Below are 20,247 nucleotides of genomic sequence, written 5' to 3'. Positions count from 1 at the left end.
GAAAATGCGTGTGCGAGCAAGGAGGCCTACAAACCTGACTCAGTTACACCAGCGCTGTCAGGAAGAATGGGCCAGAAATTCACCCAACTTATTGTGGGACGCTTATGAAAGGCTACCCGAAACATTTGACCAAAGTTAAACAATTTAAAGGCAATGCTACCAAATACCAATTGAGTGTATGTAAACTTCTGACCAACTGGGAATGTGATGAAAGAAACAAAAGCTGAAATAAATCATTTTCTCTACTATTGTTCTGACATTCCACATTCTTAAAATAAAGTGGTGATCCTAACTGACCTAAGACAGGGAATTTTTACTAGGATTAAATGTCAGGAATGATGAAAAACGGAGTTTAAATGTATTTGGCTAAGGTGTATGTAACTTCAACTGTATGTAGGCAGCAGCCTCACTGTGCTAGTGATGGCTGTTTAACAGTCTGATGGCCTTGAGATAGAAGTTTTTCAGTCTCTCAGTCCCAGCTTTGATGCACCTGTATGGACCTCTTCTTCTGGATGATAGGAGGGTGAACAGGGAGTGGCTTGGGTAGTTGTGTTCCTTGATGATCTGTTTGGCCGTCCTGTGACATCGGGTACTGTAGGTGTCCTGGAGGGCAGTTAGTTTGCCCCTGGTGATGCGTTTGTTAGACTACACCACCCTCTGGAGAGCCCTGCGGTTGCGGGTGGTGCAGTTGCCGTACCAAGTGGTGACACAGTCTGATAGGATGTTCTCAACTGTGCATCTGTAAATGTTTGTGAGGGTTTTAGGTGCCAAGGCAAGTTTCCTTAGCCTCCTGAGGTTGAAGAGGCACTGTTGTGCCTTCTTCAACACACTGTCTGTGTGGCTGGACCATTTCAGCTTGCCAGTGACGTGTATGCCGAGAAACTTGAGGCTTTCCACTTTCTCCACTGCGGTCCTGTCTATGTGGATAGGGAGGGGGGGGGGGGATACTCCCTCTGCTGTTTCCTGAAGTCTACGATCATCTCCTTTGTTTTGTTGATGTTGAGTGAGAGGTTATTTTCCTGGCACCACACTCCCAGAGCCCTCACCTCCTCCCTGTAGGCTGTCTCATCATTGTTGGTAATCAAGCCTACTACTGTTGTGTCGTCTGCATACTTGATGATTGAGTTGGCCATGCAGTCATGGGTGCACAGGGAGTACAGGAGAGTGCTGAGCACACACCCTTGTGGGTCCCCAGTGTTGAGGATCAGGAAAGTGGAGGAGTTGTTTCCTACCTTCAACACCTGGGGGTTGCCCATCAGGAATCCAGGACCCAGTTGTACGGGGCGGGGTTCAGACCCAGGGACTCGAGCTTAATGATAAGCATGGAGGGTACTATGGTGTTGAATGCTGACCTATATTCAATGAACAGCATTCTTACATAGGTATTACTCTTATCCAGATGGGATAGGGCAGTGTGCAGTGTGGTGGCAATTGCATTGTCTGTGGGTCTATTGGGGCGGTAAGCAAATTGATGTGGGTCTAGGGTGATGGGTAAGGTAGAGGGGATATGATCCTTGACTAGTCTCTCAAAGCTCTTCATGATGAGAGAAGTGAGTGCTACGGGGCAATAGTCATTTAGTTCAATTACCTTTGCTTTCTTGGGTACAGGAACAATGGGGCGGCAGGGTAGCCTAGTGGTTAGAGCGTTGGACTAGTAACCGGAAGGTTGTGAGTTCAAACCCCCGAGCTGACAAGGTACAAATCTGTCGTTCTGCCCCTGAACAGGCAGTTAACCCACTGTTCCTAGGCCATCTTTGAAAATAAGAATTTGTTCTTAACTGACTTGCCCGGTTAAATAAAGGTAAAAAAATAAAAATAAAATGGTGCCCATCTTGAAACATGTGGGGACAACAGACTAGAATAGGGAGAGATTGAACTGGTCTGCGCATGCTCTGAGGATGCGGCTAGGGATAATGTCTGGGCCAGCAGCCTTGCGAGGGTTATCACACTTAAATGTCTTACTCACATCGGCCACGGAGAAGGTGAGCCCAGAGTCCATGGTAGCGGGCTGCGACGGTGGCACTGTGTTATCTTCAAAGCGGGCGAATTGTTCCCCAAACACGTTTTCATGTAATTACGTGAAGTTACTGTGATTAAATGTTACAATATGTAAAGCAACTTGTGATAACATCAAACTACAGATGTGAAAACGTGATCACATGTGGTGTTCCATAAACACATTTTCACATGATTTCACATACTAATTTTCATGTGAATTCATACGATTATCCACGTGAAATCATGTTTTTTTCTGTAAGGGGTGGGCACCATTATCCCCCTGACTCTCACCATATGAATTGCTGGACCAAAAAACAGGGTTTTTTTGTCCATGAGGTAGAGCATCAAGCAGAAAGGATGTGTGCAGCTTACTGGCATCTTGTTATGAAGCACTAATAGATAGTTCTGAGAGACTCTATAAAGGCTGCCAAAGGGACATTTCTCGAGTTGCAGCCGAGACAAGACACAAACAAGCGCACACACACACACACACACACACACACACACACACACACACACACACACACACACACACACACACACACACACACACACACACACACACACACACACACACACACACACACTCAAGCAATGTCGAGGTATATTTTTTTATGTTGAGATACATTTATTTATGTGGACTGGAGGTGCAACACCATATTTGTATTCCCTCTCTGTGAAACAAACATGTCACAATAGTCAGGTTTGAAATGGACACACGTTTTGTGACACTGTGGGGAAGTAGGATAGATTAGAAAGAGCAGAGAGCACCATTGTATAACAATGTTGCATATTTCAGCAGAAAGGAATTTGGAATATAAAAGAGGAGAGAGGAGGTGAAGAATCTTACAATCAACAGAATGTATTGAACCACCATCAGGGTCATCGTCTCTCACCTTTCTTTGCGTCTGAGACCAGAGGTCTTGGGGTGAGTGGATGCATAACTTCATATTCAGACCAAACTTGAGAAAGTCCCCCGTGTACAGTGTTTCCTAATTGCTTCATGCAAGTGCTCTTACACAACTACACTGCGCAAACAGCAATCTTACCAATACAATTGTGTAAATAAGTTACATTTCACAAGATCGAGCTTTCATCTTAAATATTACAACGTGAAAAATGTATATTTCTGTAACACAGCCTATGATATAGCCTACTGGAACAGCTAGGGTCTATAGACAGCTCAAAGTTGTTCTAAAACAGATTTTGGGTGCAGTTAGACTTGCCAACTGTCTCACATCTTTGTCTCTTTGTACAGTGCTCTAGGAGTGTTTAGAGCTGTGTCTTCTCACAGATGAATGGCTTCCCAATCTGTTTTTGTGTTTTAATCAATACTTGACAACAGGTGGAAACAGTGCAGTCAAGCTGAACATAACTCAGGTGCCACAGTCTGCCTTGTGCGCATCCATATTAAGGAACATCTTGCGGATGTAAAACAACCTGAACGTAACTCAAAGATGCAGATTGTGCATATCCCTGTTTATACACCCTGTGTAACTGAGAAAGGACTTAGAGAGTTGGGAGAGTTGCCCCACAATTTTGCGACTCTCATGGGCGAATTCTGCTGAGAGTAAGTGAGTGAAACAGTATCAGTGGCATATATATAACTACATCTATATATAGATTTCTTGTATGAACAAAAAACTGGACTCTGAGAACACAGATGTCCAGATATCCTATTGATCACATCCTAGCATTATGTCCCTGCTTTATTTCTAGTGATGGATTATACACACCTACCAGACATTCTGTTAAACACATACACACGAACACACACACACACACACACAGTCATTGGTCATCCTGTTATATTTAGCTGGGGAAAAGTTGGTGGTGTTTCTTTACACAGATCTCCTTGTACCTTGACACACACCACACAACCTCGCACACACTAGTGATGCGCAGGTCAGCTGTTTGTTCACCCACACCAATCTGCAACCCCCGATGGCCCTATTCCCACTACAAGAGGTGAAGGAGAGACAGAGGAGCGGGGTGGAGAAAGAGATTTCTACTTTTAAATTCACATAACATCCTTGCTTTAGCTTTCAATGTGGCTGGCAACACAACATTCTTGGTTCGCATCACAAATTGACCGTTAATGTCACAGTAGCCACTAGCCAGTAAACTCAAGCTATTTATGAATCCAAGCAAATTTTCTTCTAAAACATATTGCAATACATATTGCAATAACGCAATTAAAGCTTATTCCGCAACACTCCACAAGCATGTGCAGACAACTAAAAGGTTGATTTTCTCGTCCGTACACATTAAATTAGCGGAAAATTCACAGCTAACTCCTGCTAGCTAGCTATCTAGCAAACTAACAACATGCTTTATGTTCAAGTAAAGACAGCAAAACAATACTTAATGTTTACTCCTCTAATACAAATATAAAAGCACAGTAATGTAGTGTCATTCATATGATAAAATACAGTGCCTTCAGAAAGTATTCATGGCCCTTGACTTATTCCACATTTAGTTAAGTTACAGCAAGAACATGAAAACATATTTTGTTGTGTTACATTGAATTCAAAATTAATTAAATTGGGGGGGGGACTTTTGGAATATTTGTTTTTCTGTACAGGCTTCCTTCTTTTCACTCTGTCATATAGGTTAGTATTGTAGAGTAACTACAATGTTGTTGATCCATCCTCAGTTTTCTCCTATCGCAGCCATTAAACTATGTTACTGTTTTAAAGTCACCATTGGCCTCATGGTAAAATGACTGAGTGGTTTCCTTCCTCTCAGCCAACTGAGTTAGGAAGTATACCTGTATCCTTGTAGTGACTGGGTGTAGTGATACACCATCCACAGTGTAATTAATACCTTCACCATGCTCAAAGGGATATTTAATGTCTGCTTTTTTACATTTACCCATCTAACAATAGGTGTCCTTCTTTTCGAGGCATTGGAAAACCTCCCTGGTCTTTGAGTTTAAATCTGGGTTTGAAATTCCCTACTCGACTGAGGGACCTTACAGATAATTGTATGTGTGGGGTACAGAGATGAGCTATTCACTCAAAAATCATGTTAAACACTATTATTGCACACAGAGTCCATGCAACCTATTATGTGACTTGTTTAGCACATTTTTACTGCTAAACTTATTTAGGCTTTCCATAACAAAGGGGTTGAATACTTATTGACTCAAGACATTTCAGCTTTTCATTTTAATTTATTTGTAAAAACACAATACCACTTTCACATAATTGAATCCATAAATTCAGGCTGTAACACAACAAAATGTGGAAAAGTCAAGGGGTGTGAATATTTTCTTTAGGCAATGCACGCTACACAGCTAGGTAATGTTAGCTAGCAAGCTAGCTAAACATTTTTTTCTGCATCCTCACATAAACGTGCTGTAGCTTAATGCTGACATTTAGCTGAACCATATCTAGATAGGAACTTAGGCGTACACTAGCAACCCTGAAGTTAGAACAAGCCTGGCTTTATTTTATCAATATCATGGAAGTCATTATGAGGTAAAAGCAAATTGCAACTGAAAATGTAAATAATTCCCTGGAGAGTTCCTTCTTGCCTGGACCCCCTGAGGTCTCAGTGCAGTCAAGCAATTAACCAAAAAAATAAAAATAAATCTGATTTAAATCTACGGCAACCATTTCAAAATGTAACAGGCTGTTACTACAGTCAGTGTCCAGATTTCAGTTAGGCTACTATTCCATTTAACCCATCTGAACAGTACAGTGCTATTTTGAAGTCCCCGTCTTGTGACTGTCAAATTTGTATAGCGCCTCACAAACATCACACATAACATAGCCGGTGCTGCTAGCATGTTCTTTTACCACTTCACTAAATCTTTCCCAAACATTAGACTATTGCTCTGGCCCTCCCTTCTGTTTATTTTCAACTCTCCATTTCGCAGATTTTCTATGAATTCAACTCCAACATTGTCCTTTTTGCCTCAGTGGATCAATGTTAACTTTTCTGCCCATGTTCGTAAAAGCCTTTGGCAATTGGCGTGTATTTGACGTACTACAATTACGCCATAAAGCTTAGGCTTTGGCTACGGCAGATACAAATAATGAAAGAAAAACCTCAATGTAGCCTATTGATATGAGTTGCACAATAATGATACATTCATGGATTTTTTTATGCATTGGTTTCCCTTTGTTCAACCTGCCTGCCACCCACTCGCCCTTCATCCACACAATATGTCTTGACCCTTAACTCGCCCGCCGCGATGATATAACCACAGGGTCCGCGAGTTATGAGCCAACCCTTGCATCACTAACAAACACACACTCACCGCCATTGATCATTCCATTAGATTTCGGAAAAATGTTTACCCGAGATCTCCTTGTACCCTGACACACACACACACACACACACACACACACACACACACACACACACACACACACACACACACACACACACTGTCTGACACTATCTGATTGCCACACATTCAAGCCTCACTGAGTGATTAACATCACGAGGCTATATTCAAGAAAAGGTGAGGTTTGGAAAATGAAAGTGTAATTTCCTCTCCAGTGTGGCCTTGAAGTGGCCATTACGGCTGAAAACACACATTTCACTTCAATTCTCTCTCATTATAATGAATGCAGCCATTATAATTAGATTGATGTTAGATTGAGCCAGCCCTATTCATTTCTCATTACAACCAATAGATGAATTATCTAATGACTTTCAAGGACAGAACGGGTTGTGTGATTGAGGCATGAGGTTGAAGTAACTCAATCAATCTAATTCAATTGTTGAAAGGTGTATTGCTTAGTAAAAAGGTAATTCAGACAGACACAGAATGCTAAACACAGAAACACAGGCCTGGCCGTAACATAAGAACAAGCCTAAGGTGACAGGGACAGAATTGGATTCCTCTCGAGGGAAGTCACAGCTGTATTCCATTCCAACATATTCCAGTCTGTGCTAGCGAAACAGTCAGGTAGTGTAGCATCCGCATTATCTGACCACTTCCGTATTGAGCGAGTCACTGGTACTTCCTGCTTTAGTTTTTGCTTGTAAACAGGAATTAGGAGGATAGAATTTGCCAAATGGAGGGCAGGGGAGAGCTTTGTATGCATCTCTGTATGTGGATTAAAGGTGGTCTAGAGTTTTGTTTCCCTCTGGTTGCACATGTGACAGGCTGGTAAAAATGTGTTAAAACTGATTTAAGTTTGCCTGCATTAATGTCCCCGGCCACTAGGAGCGCCGCTTCTGGGTAAGCATTTACTTGTTTGCTTATGGCCTTATAGAGTTGGTTGAGTGCGATCTTAGTGCCAACATCGGTCTGTGGTGGTAAATAGACGGCTACGAATAATATAGATGAGAACTCTCTTGGTTGATAGTGTAGTCTACAGCTTATCATAAGGTACTCTACCTCAGGCGAGCAATACCTCAAGACTTCTTTAATATTAGACATCACGCTCCAGCTGTTATTGACAAAAATACACACACCCCCACCCCTCGTCTTACCAGACGTAGTTTCTCTGTTCAGCCGGTGCATGGAAAATCCCACCAGCTCTATATTATCTCTATGTCATCATTCAGTCACGACTCTGTTCTTAATGTTCCGTTGGTAGGATAATCGTAATCGTAGGTAATCAATTTTATTTTCTAATGATTTGCATGTCAGCAGGTAGAATGGATGGCAGTGGGAGTTTACTCTCTCGCCTGCTGATTCCCAGAAGGCAGTCCGATCTGTGTCTTTTCTTCACGCAAATGACGGGGATTTGGGCCTGTTCCTGGGAGAGCAGTATATCCTTCTCATCGGACTCGTTAAAGAAAAAATCTTCTTCCAGTTCATGGTGAGTAATCATTGTTCTGATGTCCAGAGGTTATTTTCGGTGTAAGAGATGGTAGCGTCAACATTATGTACAAAATAAGTTTCAAAATAAGTCACAAACAATGTAAAAAAAACGAACAAAATGTCAGCCATCCTCTTCGGCGCCGTCCTTGCCCCAACAACAGTGAAGTTCCTGAGGGAGCAGGGTGCACAGAATCAACAATGCGTTGTGCAGGACTGTAATAACATCACATAACGAGGTAGTTAAAGGACTTACGGTAACACACCTCTCGGTAAGAGGGCACTCCATCACGACACCAAATCTACTATCTACCATTTAGACCTCTGTCTACATCTCATCTTATCTGTGAAAGCTATGGTAAGGTATGGTATTAGCCAATTCTATTTGATACAGCTTGGGTATAGCTGTACAGAAGAGTTTAGATATGGAACAAAGATATACTGCCCTGTTTTCGGCCTTTTCTGAGAGCGGGTCAGTCTACCGTACACGGTTAGGTGAAATTTAAACCAGGGCAAAGTTGGACTCTTGGGGATATTCAAAATATTGTGCCTGCTATTCGTAATCTGTTTGCAATCTGTTTGTTTGTTTGTTTATTTGTTAGTAGTGCTCTTTGTGGAAACTGTGTTTCTATGCAATAGGCAGCTGCACTTTATTAGAAGTCACAGGAATGTCCCATGGATATCTGTTTCTGTTTTGTGTGCCTCTAGACAGTCCTAACCACTACAGTGTGTGTACCTGTTTTCCTCGACACACAGGAATGGATGATATTAAAAGTAAATGAAAAGAAGAAGACATAACTCCTTCCCACCGATAACTAATCTGATTTCATTCCATTGCAGACCGCAGAGCAATCCCCACTTCTATTACCAAACCTTCATGCTTTTAGATGTTTTTAGAAGTGTACTTGAGATAAATGCTGAATCCACAATTAGTGTCCCATTTGAGTGTGATAGTTGGTTGAATTCATTATAAAAATAACACTACAGCAATTTGAGTGCAGAGTATACAGTTGCCTAGTAGGCCATAGTGTATGTGTGCTAGTTTCTAAACAAACTGTGTTCCTATTTCCTGCTCAGGAGATTGTCCTATGGCTACTTCCTGCACTAGGAAGTGTTGTGTCTACATGTGATGGTATCTGTGTGCATTAAATATGGAATCTTCTGCCAGCACGATGAGGCAGCTGATAATCCATCAACAGATGTCACTGGGTTCAGAGGCTATTCTTTCATGTGCAATATATACAGTACCTGTCAAATGTTTGGACACACCCACTCATTCAAGGGTTTTTCTTTATTTGTACTATTTTCTACATTGTAGAATAATAATGAAGACAACTATGAAATAACACATATGGAATCATGTAGTAACCAAAAAAGTGTTAAACAAATCTAAATATATTTTATATTTTAGTTTCTTCAAAGTAGCCACCCTTTGCCTTGATGACAACTTTGCACACTTTGCAGAAATGTTTTGGTACTCTTCCCCAGGTCTGTGCCTCGACACACTCTACGGACAATTCCTTTGACCTCATTGCTTGGTTTTTGTTCTGACATGCACTGTCAAATGTGGGACCTTATACAGACAGGTGTGTGCCTTTCCAAATCATGTCCAATCAATTGAATTTACCACAAATAGACTCCAATCAAGTTGTCGAAACATCTCAAGGATGATCAATGGAAACAGGATGCACCTGAGCTCATTTTTAAGTCTCATAGCAAAGGGTCTGAATACTTATGTAAATAAGGTATTTCTGTATTCATTTTTTTTAAATTAGCAAACATTTTGAAGAACCTGTTTTCGCTTTGTCACTATGGGGTATTGTGAGTAGATTGCTGAGGATTTTCTATTTTATTTAATCCATTTTAGAAAAAGTCTGTAACCTAAAAAGTCAAGGGGTCTGAATACTTTCCAAAGGCACTGTATAATTTGGGAAGACAGTTTATTTCTTTGGTCTGAAAGAACCGTGTTAATTAGCTTGTAAATTATTATTGTTGATAAATGAACATCATCAATATCATTTTTACTTCTTAGATCACAGTTTTTACTTGTCCCTCTATGCAAACACAACTCAACTGGCTACTCTACAGTGAGTTCAGTTCACAGTACAATGCTATGTCCTTCAGAGGGACTCTCGCTCTAAAAATAGCTATGTGTGTGTTGGTCTTCATGGGACAGGCACGGACTCCTCACGCTGCAGTTAGGTGTTTATAAGACTAACATACATTTGGGAAAGTGGAGTGTGTCAGATAGATAGCTAGGTCTCTCCACCGCAGTAGGGTGCCCAGGCTTGTGGGACTGTATTGTGTGTGTGTGTGTGTGTGTGTGTGTGTGTGTGTGTGTGTGTGTGTGTGTGTGTGTGTTATACGCAGCAGGGTTTATTCTAGGGCAAGGAGCTATAGCTCAACACTGACTGACACACACACATATATACACGCACACACACACAGTCTTGTCTTAGTTATGATCACGTTTGTTAAGATAACAAAGATTGAAAATGCATATCCTTTCAGTATGTCTCCATAGGTATGCAAGACATAAATGTTACTGATGGCTTTATATAAAACATGTAATAGAAGAGCATATTAGATTTCCCCTCCGTTCTGCCTTGTAGTGATTGTCTTTGTTAGCACCCACAGTTTTCACCTAGCACCTATATTTTCCACAGCTTGTTAATTAACACCTATATTTTCAACTAAGTGTATTGCAATGGTGGAGAGGAGAGAGAGAGAGAGAGGAAGTGAGAAATAAAGAGCGATTGAGGCAGGAGGCAGAGGGAGAGGAAGAGCATGTGTGTGGTGTGGTGTGGTGTGTGTGTGTGTGTGTGTGTGTGTGTGTGTGTGTGTGTGTGTGTGTGTGTGTGTGTGTGGAACACGATAGTAGCACAGAGCTCTCCGTGGTGGTGTCGTTGTGTCCACCGTGTCTCCTATCTTTCCCTTCACTCCCTCCCCCGTTCCTCTTCCCCTATCCTTCCTCCCCTGTTCCTCTCCCCTTGCATTCCTCTTCACTGCAATCAGCTCCTCTGAATCCCCCTGCTTCCTTGCCAAGGCACATATAAGTCACAGGGTTGCCACACATACAGCCACACACACACACACACAGATATGCAGAGACACACACTTACACCCACACACACACACACACACCACACAGAGCATCTCCCCACACACTCCATGTGCACATTTGTTCAGCTGCGAGCTGCTTATGAAGCTCTCCTATCTGAAATTAAGCTCACACCTTCAACGACAACATTTCCTCACCACAAAGCTGAGCCAGCTTCCACTCCATAGAGTCTTACCAGAAAAAGCACCCAGAAAGGGAAAACAGAGATGAAGAAACACAAAAGTAGAAGTTGAAGCAAGAAAACCTAAACTAGTAACAGAACCCTGTTAAGATGGGCGGAGAGTGGAATATTCCCCCAGGGTGGACATGTGTGCATTGAAAGTCTAGGGAAAGGGATGAATAGGTAAATATGGCGGGAGTTAAGAGTTGGGAGAGCTTTGCGCTGAGGTGTGGCCTTGTGGTTACAGTGTCCGCCCTGAGAGTGGAAGGTTGGGACTTTGATCTAGAGGGCTGTATCTTGGTCCCGATAGAGATCATTGTGGCATGGTCAGCATTTTTCATGCTGCGGGTAGGAGCGTTAGCCTACCTATTGTATAAAAAAAACCTCTGTCGCATTATACACACACTCTCAGATTCACTGCAAGTTCAGTAGCCTACCTCTCCTCTCCAAGTTGGGCGTGAGTGATCAAGTGCGCTTACAGTATGTGTGGTCTCAATGAAATAGAGCAGACTGCATAGGCGGAGATGGGCATGCAAGATCAGGTGAACGTTGTGTCTCAAAGGCCTAAATAGAGTAGCCTAGGCTATAGCATATGCATGGGCGGAGAAGCACAGGACAGTTATCTTTCCAAGGAAATGAACTTCCTAAATATGATTAGGTTATAGTTTACTACATTGCCTAGAAATAAATATTGGTCACCTATATTTGTCTCTGTCTGAAAATCGTCCTGCTTCTGAAAGGTAAGCTATAGGCAAAACGTAGCTCAAAATAAAGTGCAAGTATTTCCTCTCTTTCCAAATCTGCTCTCTTCAAACTACATCTAGCCTTTTGGCTGATATAGCCCCGTAATATGATAGCCTAATATAATGGGCCATGTGAGAATCTCTGGTAATTTAACCTATAGGACCGTGCCCCAGGACTACCTGACATGATGACTCCTTGCTGTCCCCAGTCCACCTGACTGTGCTGCTGCTCCAGTTTCAACTGCTCTGCCTTATTATTATTCGACCATGCTGGTCATTTATGAACATTTGAACATCTTGGCCATGTTCTGTTATAATCTCCACCCGGCACAGCCAGAAGAGGACTGGCCACCCCACATAGCCTGGTTCCTCTCTAGGTTTCTTCCTAGGTTTTGGCCTTTCTAGGGAGTTTTTCCTAGCCACCGTGCTTCTACACCTGCATTGCTTGCTGTTTGGGGTTTTAGGCTGGGTTTCTGTACAGCACTTTGAGATATCAGCTGATGTACGAAGGGCTAAATAAATAAATTTGATTTGATTTGATTTGACTTAGGTTATATTTGTACATTTTGATATTACCTATAGAGCGCAAAATAGCTGGCACAGTGGCTGGCAAGCGAGGCTCGTCATATACGCCCAAGGTAACATTAGGGGACTGTAGGTGTGTTCCGGACCAGGTGTTGTGGGATCCCCGTGACTGTAAAGTATGGACCCAATGCATCTCTACTAGGCATTCAGAGTTAAGGAGATACAGTATATTGGGTTAAGGCCCTGTGACAGACTAGTGTCCTGTCAAGGTGGTGTATTTGTACATCAAGCTGCCTCACACTACAGAAACAAGAAATAAACTCCAGCTCCTATGAGCCGTCCCGGCTCTCACAAGCCAAGGCTCGTTCAAAGGCTTGGTCTGTTGTTTTTATGAAAAAGTTTTCATTAAATAATTTTTAATAATTTTTAACCATTGGAAGTTCTGATAGCTAAGGATTCCGCGATGAGGTTAGTTTTTTCGGCTGGTAACGCAAGTTTGTGTCTTGGATTCCTGAAGAAGAGAAAAAAATTGGTAGCGGTTAGCCATCACGCTAACAGAGCAAGATAACGCTAGCAGTGCTAGAGTCAAAACACCAGTGGTATGAGTCTACGTCTGCGCTCAAATGCGCTAGATGTGAGATTATATCCACGCAAAGAGGAGGAAAATAAGGTAGAACTGATGACTGAACATAAATTCTTTGTCTGTTCGAAATGTATCATCATCAAGCAGCATAGGGAAGAGATTATCTGGCTGCTAGCTCAGCTGTAGGATAAACAAGATGTGCTTTTAAGTACTTTGATGCAGCCCAGACACACAGAATTTCAGTTCTGAATGCCTCATACAGCCAAGGGGTTGATAAATCGGGCAATACTGACCTGATCCAATCCACTGGACCGATGGTAAGCTCAACTCCGTGGCCAGTGGGAGATTGGACACTGGAAGGCGAAGGAGGTCGGGTGGGAGGCAGTCTGGTCAGCCTCCATATATTATAGAAGATCAGATCCAGCTATTGAACAGCTTTACCCCACTGGAGGTGGACATACCGGCCCCGGGAGTTAGCTCTCATCCTGGGAGTACACCAACAGCCAGTAGCCATCCAGGGGCACCCGCCACAGCTCAACCGATCGCTGACCAAAAGAAACAAGGTCTTGGGGCCTCCTCCATTTCTCTGAGGTTTCCGACGCCATCCGCTGCTACTGGTACATGTGCGGCGAGTCAGGCTGGTTCAAAGCACACCCCTCCCCCCAAGGCAGGCCCGTTTCTGTTCCCCCTCTTCCTTCCCAATCGGATTCCATCACAACCACCATCGTCGTGGGCAGCTTGATGGTGTGAGATTTTGTCACCCAGGCGCCAGTGTCCAAGACATCAACTCCCTTCACCCCACAGATCTAGCCAACTACTCTAACATAGGCACCATTGTCACTCACTTCAGATTTATTGACATTCGCTTTTGGCAATCTGAGTAACTGAAGAAGGACTACAACATTCTCTTGAACACCCTTGTTTTTACAGGGAAGCAACAGAGGACATGGAAATCGTATTATATCGCAGAGAAATAGAAGTGCAGGAAACGTAAGTAACCTAATCTATGTTCCTTTAATGCTACGAGGGTACTGTCTGCAATATTCATACGCACTGCCAAGAGTAGTAGGCTAAGGCCCAGTTCTCTGTGACATTTTAGAGACACATTTGCATACACCCACGCACTCACTCATGACGAAGTTTTACTTTCACACACAAACGGAGCGCAAAGAAGAATGAACATTAAGAGAGAGTGGACATTGAAGAAGAAAAATACAAAAATAAGTCAAATAAATAAATTGGGACTGGAATTTTCCAAAATAATGTTTACAGGTTAAATATGTTAAATGTAAAAGTTTGAAAGCATGGGGAAATGTACAGTGGAAAATGTTATTGGAGTAATGCAGTAAAGGGGATGACAATGTTATAATGTTGTTTGCATTGAAATATGATGAATGTAGACAATGTGTTTTAAGCCTATAAGAACAAGGCCGTAGGGCCTGTAGGAGGTTGACAATGAAAGGTTATAATGCTGAAATGTTGTAATGATGAGATGTTTAACTTGTTGGATAACTAAGAGCTAAGGGGAGTAGTAAGTTAGGTTAGAGTAGGATTGTAATGGAGCCAAGTGGGGAATGGTAATATAAAAAAATGTATGTTTCAAAAGATAAGGTTTTATTAACATTAAGAGTGGTAGCCTGAATTGGAAGTTGCCTGGTCAGAGCGGCTAGGAGGAGACATCCTGTCAAGGTGGGCATCCTGGGAGGAAAGGAGCATTGTCCGCATTAGGTGTTAACCACTGTATGTGTCATCGGAGCAGGTGTCAGTCATGATGAGTTAGCAGAAAGAAGAATGGAGGGTATAAAAGAGCTATGATTTTTGGGAGATGGGCACTCTCTTTGAGCTTGCTAGAAAAACCTGTCGACTGCTGAAAGAAGATTTTTGGTGTATCTTTTTAGCCTAAAATATATTTTGGGACTTAGCCTAGTGGTTAGAGCGTTGGACTAGTAACCGGAAGGTTGCAAGTTCAAACCCCCGAGCTGACAAGGTACAAATTTGTCGTTCTGCCCCTGAACAGGCAGTTAACCCACTGTTCCTAGGCCGTCATTGAAAATAAGAAGTTGTTCTTAACTGACTTGCCTAGTTAAATAAAGATTAATTTTTAAAAAGATTTTTATACTCAGTTAAAGTAAAATTCTAGGTCTCCCGAGTGGTGCAGTGGTCTAAGGCACTGCATCACAGTGCTAGAGGTGTGACTACAGACCCAGGTTTGATCCCAGGCTGTGTTGCAGCCGGCTGCGACCGGGAGACCCATGAGGCGGCGCACAATTGGCTCTGTGTCATCGGGGTTAGAGGAGAGTTTGGCCGGCTGGTGTTTCCTCCGACACATTGGTGCAGCTGGCTTCTGGGTTACGCGAGCAGTGTGTCAAGAAGCAGTGTGGCTTGGCAGGGTAGTGTTTTGCAGGACGCATGGCTCTTGGCCTTTGCCTCTCCCGAGTCCATATGGGAGTTGCAGCTATGGGAGAAGACTGTAACTGCTAATTGGATATCACAAAGAAGGGGGGGGTGACTATTACAATTCTAGGAGGAATCCTTAAGGTTACCTCATTGATAGAGGTTTGGTAAAATAGTTGTTTGAGTTTTAGACGTCGTCTTAGAGACTGATCATCCTTAGGGGGAGCCAAAAAAACTGTTTATATAGTTGTAGAAGGTAAGAAACGTTTTTTATTTTTAAATATTGTGCTTCTCATAAAATTGTAAGAGAGGATGGCTTTCACTTCAGCAGCAATAAATTCATGAACTTGAGGAAAAGATCATGATCATTAGAAAGCAAATTACGGCCTCCTCTTTAAATCTGCGTAATCCTCCAAAGCTCAGTTGTCCTGAGTCTGCACAACTCTGCCAGGACCTAAGATCAAGGGAGACTGTTTTAGTGCTATATCTCTTGACACAATGATGAAAATAATCATGGCCTCTAAAACTTCAAGCTGCATACTGGACCCTATCCCAACTAAACTACTGAAAGAGCTGCTTCCTGTGCTTGGCCCTCCTATGTTGAACATAATAAACGGCTGTATCAAACTCACTAAAAGTGGCAGTAATAAAGCCTCTCTTGAAAAAGCCAAACCTTGACCCAGAAAATATAAAAAACTATCGGACTATATCGAATCTTCCATTCCTCTCAAAAAATGTTGAAAAAGCTGTTTCGCAGCAACTCACTGCCTTCCTGAAGACAAACAATGTATACGAAATGCTTCAGTCTGGTTTTAGACCCCATCATAGCCCGGAGACTGCATTTGTGAAGGTGGTAAATGACCTTTTAATGGAGTCAGACCGAGGCTCTGCATCTGTCCTCGTGCTCCTAGACCTTAGTGCCGCGTTTGATACCATCAATCACCACATTCTTTAGGAGAGATTGGAAACCCAAATTGGTCTACACGGACAAGTTCTGGCCTGGTTTAAATCTTATCTGTCGGAAAGATATCAGTTTGTCTCTGTGAATGGTTTGTCCTCTGACAAATAAACTGTACATTTCAGTGTTCCTCAAGGTTACGTTTTAGAACCACTATTGTTTTCACTATATATCTTACCTCTTGGGGATGTAATTCGAAAACATAATGTTAACTTTCACTGCTATGCGGATGACACACAGCTGTACATTTCAATGAAACATGGTGAAGCCCCAAAATTGCCCTCCCTAGAAATCTGTGTTTCAGACATAAAGAAGTGGATGGTTGAAAACTTTCTACTTTTAAACTCGGACAAAACAGAGATGCTTGTTCTAGGTCCCAAGAAACAAAGAGATCTTCTGTTGAATCTGATGGTTGTACATTCGTCTCAAATAAAACTGAAGGACCTACGCGTTAGTCTGGACCCTGATCTCTCTTTTGACGAACATATCAAGACTGTTTCAAGGACAGATTTTTTCCATCTACGTAACATTGCAAAAATCAGAAACTTTCTGTCCAAAAATGATGCAGAAAAATTAATCCATGCTTTTGTTACTTCTTGGTTAAACTACTGCAATGCTCTACTTTTCCGGCTACCCGGATAAAGCACTAAATAAACTTCAGTTAGTGCTAAATACGGCTGCTAGAGTCCTGACTAGAACCCCCAAAATGTATCATATTACTCCAGTGCTAGCCTCCCTACACTGGCTTCCTGTTAAAGCAAGGGCTGATTTAAAGGTTTTACTGCTAACCTACAAAGCATTACATGGGCTTGCTCCTACCTATCTCTCCGATTTGGTCCTGCCGTACATACCTACACGTACGCTATGGTCACAAGATGCAGGCCTCCTAATTGTCCCTAGAATTTCTAAGCAAACAGCTGGAGGCAGGGTTTTCTCCTATAGAGCTTCATTTTTATGGAATGGTCTGCCTACCCATGTGAGAGACGCAGACTCGGTCTCAACCTTTAATTCTTTACTGAAGACTCATCTCTTCAGTAGGTCATATGATTGAGTGTAGTCTGGCCCAGGAGTGTGAAGGTGAAGGGAAAGGCTTTGGAGCAACGAACCGCCCTTGCTGTCTCTGCAGGCCGGTTCCCCTCTCTCAACTGGAATTCTCTGCCTCTAACCCTATTACAGGGGCTGAGGGGTGCGTCACTTGAGTGGGTTGAGTCACTGACGTGGTCTTCCTGTCTGGGTTGGCGTCCCCCCCTTGGGTTGTGCCATGGCGGAGATCTTTGTGGGCTATACTCTGCCTTGTCTCAGGATGGTAAGTTGGTGGTTGAAGATATCCCTCTAGTGGTGTGGGGGCTGTGCTTTGGAAAAGTGGGTGGGGTTATATCCGGCCTGTTTGGCCCTGTCTGGAGGTATCATCGGATGGGGCCATCGGATGGGGTCTCCTGACCCCTCCTGTCTCAGCCTCCAGTATTTATGCTGCAGTAGTTTGTGTCGGTGGGCTAGGGTTAGTCTGTTATATCTGGAGTATTTCTCCTGTCTTATCCAGTGTCCTGTGTGAATTTAAGTATGCTCGCTCTAATTCTGTCTTTCTCTCTCTCTTTCTTTCTCTCTCTCGGAGGACCTGAGCCCTAGGACCATGCCTTAGGGCTACCTGGCATGATGACTCCTTGCTGTCCCCAGTCCTGGCCTTGCTGTCCCCAGTCCTGGCCGTGCTGCTGCTCCAGTTTCAAATGTTCTGCCTGCGGCTATGGAACCCTGACCTGTTCACCGGACGTGCTACCTGTCCCAGACCTGCTGTTTTCAACTCTCTAGAGACAGCAGGAGCAGTAGAGATACTCTCAATGATTGGCTATGAAAAGCCAACTGACATTTACTCCTGATGTTCTGACTTGTTGCACCCTCGACAACTACTGTGATTATTATTTGACCATGCTAGTCATTTATGAACATTTGAACATCTTGGCCATGTTCTGTTATAATCTCCACCCGGCACAGCCAGAAGAGGACTGGCCACCCCGAATAGCCTGGTTGCTCTCTAGGTTTTAGTCTTTCTAGGGAGTTTTTCCTAGCCACCGTGTTTCTACATCTGCATTGCTTGCTGTTTGGGGTTTGAGGCTGGGTTTCTGTACAGCACTTTGATATATCAGCTGATGTAAATAAATTTGATTTGAAAAAATAAATACATTTGATAATAGACAAAAAAACTTTTTTTTGGCACTCCCCAACAGGGGTATAGTTAAGGGCACTGAAGGTGGTCTATCAATTTATTTTACTGTACATTTTTGCTCATCATTAATTTGTGATATAGATTTGTGATATTGATTTGTGATTGATTGACTTATTTGTGATGTTTTATGCCTGTTTCTGAAAATTTGAATAAACGTGCTATATTGTTCTGAAACCCTGTGTCATCAAAGAGTCATACAAGTGCATGTCGTTTTACTCTAGGTTTCTGAAGAAGGCTTGATTATTTGAGGATCTCTAGCTAATTTTCTTGGTTAATTATTCCATCGGGAACCCGAGTAGCTGGTATAAAGGAACGTAACCTGATACCTAACAATAGTTACTGAGTGCATTGGTAGGACTCTTAGTGAGGAGTGTCTCTAGGCTAAAGCCAGAGCAGGACGACCCTCTCATGGTGTGCCAAGGTTGAAACTCTGTCCCGGGCGATCCTGTGAAGGCGTCGAGTTTATACGATTCAGGGAGCATAGGCACTCAACTACGGGGATAGCCTAAGGACAGTCCCTAGCTGTAGACCAGCTCAGTGATAAGGCAGAGCAGCATCTATCAGATCTGTAGGGATTAATGAGGATTGGGTAGGCAGGGGCGAGTTGAATTGTTAATCCTGCAGAAGTGGTATTTTAGCTTTGACAGCACACAATTGAAATAATGAAATTGACAACTTATTAACATCAGAAAACATAAATTTTCTTGCCATCTCTGAAACACACTTAGATACTTGATTTGATGATGAAGAAGTAGCTTCTGCTTACATGTTTATAGAATATATAGGAAAGACATAAATGCAAATGTAGCAGGTGTTGCCATGTCTGTTCAGAGTCATATTCCTGGCTGAGAAAGGATTTAATGTCAGATGACGTGAAAGTAATATGGTTCAGGTTCATCTACCTCACCTTAAGCATATTCTCATAGGAAGTTGTAATAGCTATATCTAGGAAAAACGAGTTAGCCTAGACAATCTGATGAGTGACAATATTAGGCCTATCAGTTGTCAAATTGTCCATGAAGAGATGGGCGCATCTGGTAATTGACAGATGCAGGGAAAGGAGCATCGCTTTATCAAATCTTCCTTCAGTCACATGCAGGTAAAACATTGTGATTTCTATATAGTATTTGATTGAACATATTCTGCCAAATAGCTCTCAGATTTCAAGAGGTGCAGCTCTTTTTTCAAATTGCACTTTTTCCAAGAATATCTGTGCTGTCCATGCATTCAGCACATGAACACTCGCCCGGCAGCATTGCTCTGCCTACTATAAGCAAAAACGAGTAACATAATAAACTTTAAAATTGTAAATATGTTAATCTGTCGTCAATGGCTGAATGGGAGCTAGAAACCAGATAGAAACACATAATGGTGCATGTGATATCGAAACCAAGTACCTGCTCAATGGCTTTCCATATTTGGGAAAAGATTGAACCAGGCCAGTGGGTGAGCGACTGTCTGAGACTGTGGTTTTTGAGAATCTGGGAGCCTTACATGGGCAAAGGCAGAGATGTGAAGAAGTTGCCCGTGGTCACATCAATTTCCCTGGTAGACAAGTTGTTTGCAAAGAAGACTAGCCTGCTCCGAACAGTGAACAAACAATGGCGGGAGCTGCTCTCCTCCGCGCTGTATCGGCTGTCGTGGGTGAAGAGGACCAAAGTGCAGCGTGGTACATGTTCATGATGTATATTTATTTGAACTCAGAACACTATGATCAAAATAACAAAACTAGACCAACACGAAACAGTTCTGTCTGGTA

The 20,247-nt window shown here is 42.6% G+C and overlaps 1 protein-coding gene and 1 long non-coding RNA gene across 5 annotated transcripts in view; one reads left to right on the top strand and one right to left on the bottom strand.

Annotated features, from left to right (window-relative positions):
* Nucleotides 1–20,247, bottom strand: part of LOC115144110 (urotensin-2 receptor) — an 83,821-nt gene that overhangs the window by 32,869 nt on the left and 30,705 nt on the right. The gene's annotated exons all lie outside the window — the stretch shown is intronic.
* On the top strand, nt 2,731–18,662 carry LOC135561222 (uncharacterized). 3 transcript variants are annotated; one of them, XR_010459323.1, is made up of 4 exons: nt 2,731–2,926; nt 7,616–7,784; nt 13,846–13,905; nt 17,444–18,662. It is a non-coding gene; the product is annotated as an uncharacterized LOC135561222 (long non-coding RNA). The 3 variants fall into 3 exon arrangements; XR_010459321.1 differs by having other exon boundaries at nt 7,613–7,784; XR_010459322.1 differs by lacking the exon at nt 13,846–13,905 and having other exon boundaries at nt 7,613–7,784.

This window comes from Oncorhynchus nerka, linkage group LG16 (genome assembly GCF_034236695.1).
Source record: "Oncorhynchus nerka isolate Pitt River linkage group LG16, Oner_Uvic_2.0, whole genome shotgun sequence".
Lineage (NCBI taxonomy): Eukaryota > Metazoa > Chordata > Actinopteri > Salmoniformes > Salmonidae > Oncorhynchus > Oncorhynchus nerka.
Note: the sequence above shows the minus strand (reverse complement) of the source record. Positions and strands in the feature narration are given on the sequence as shown.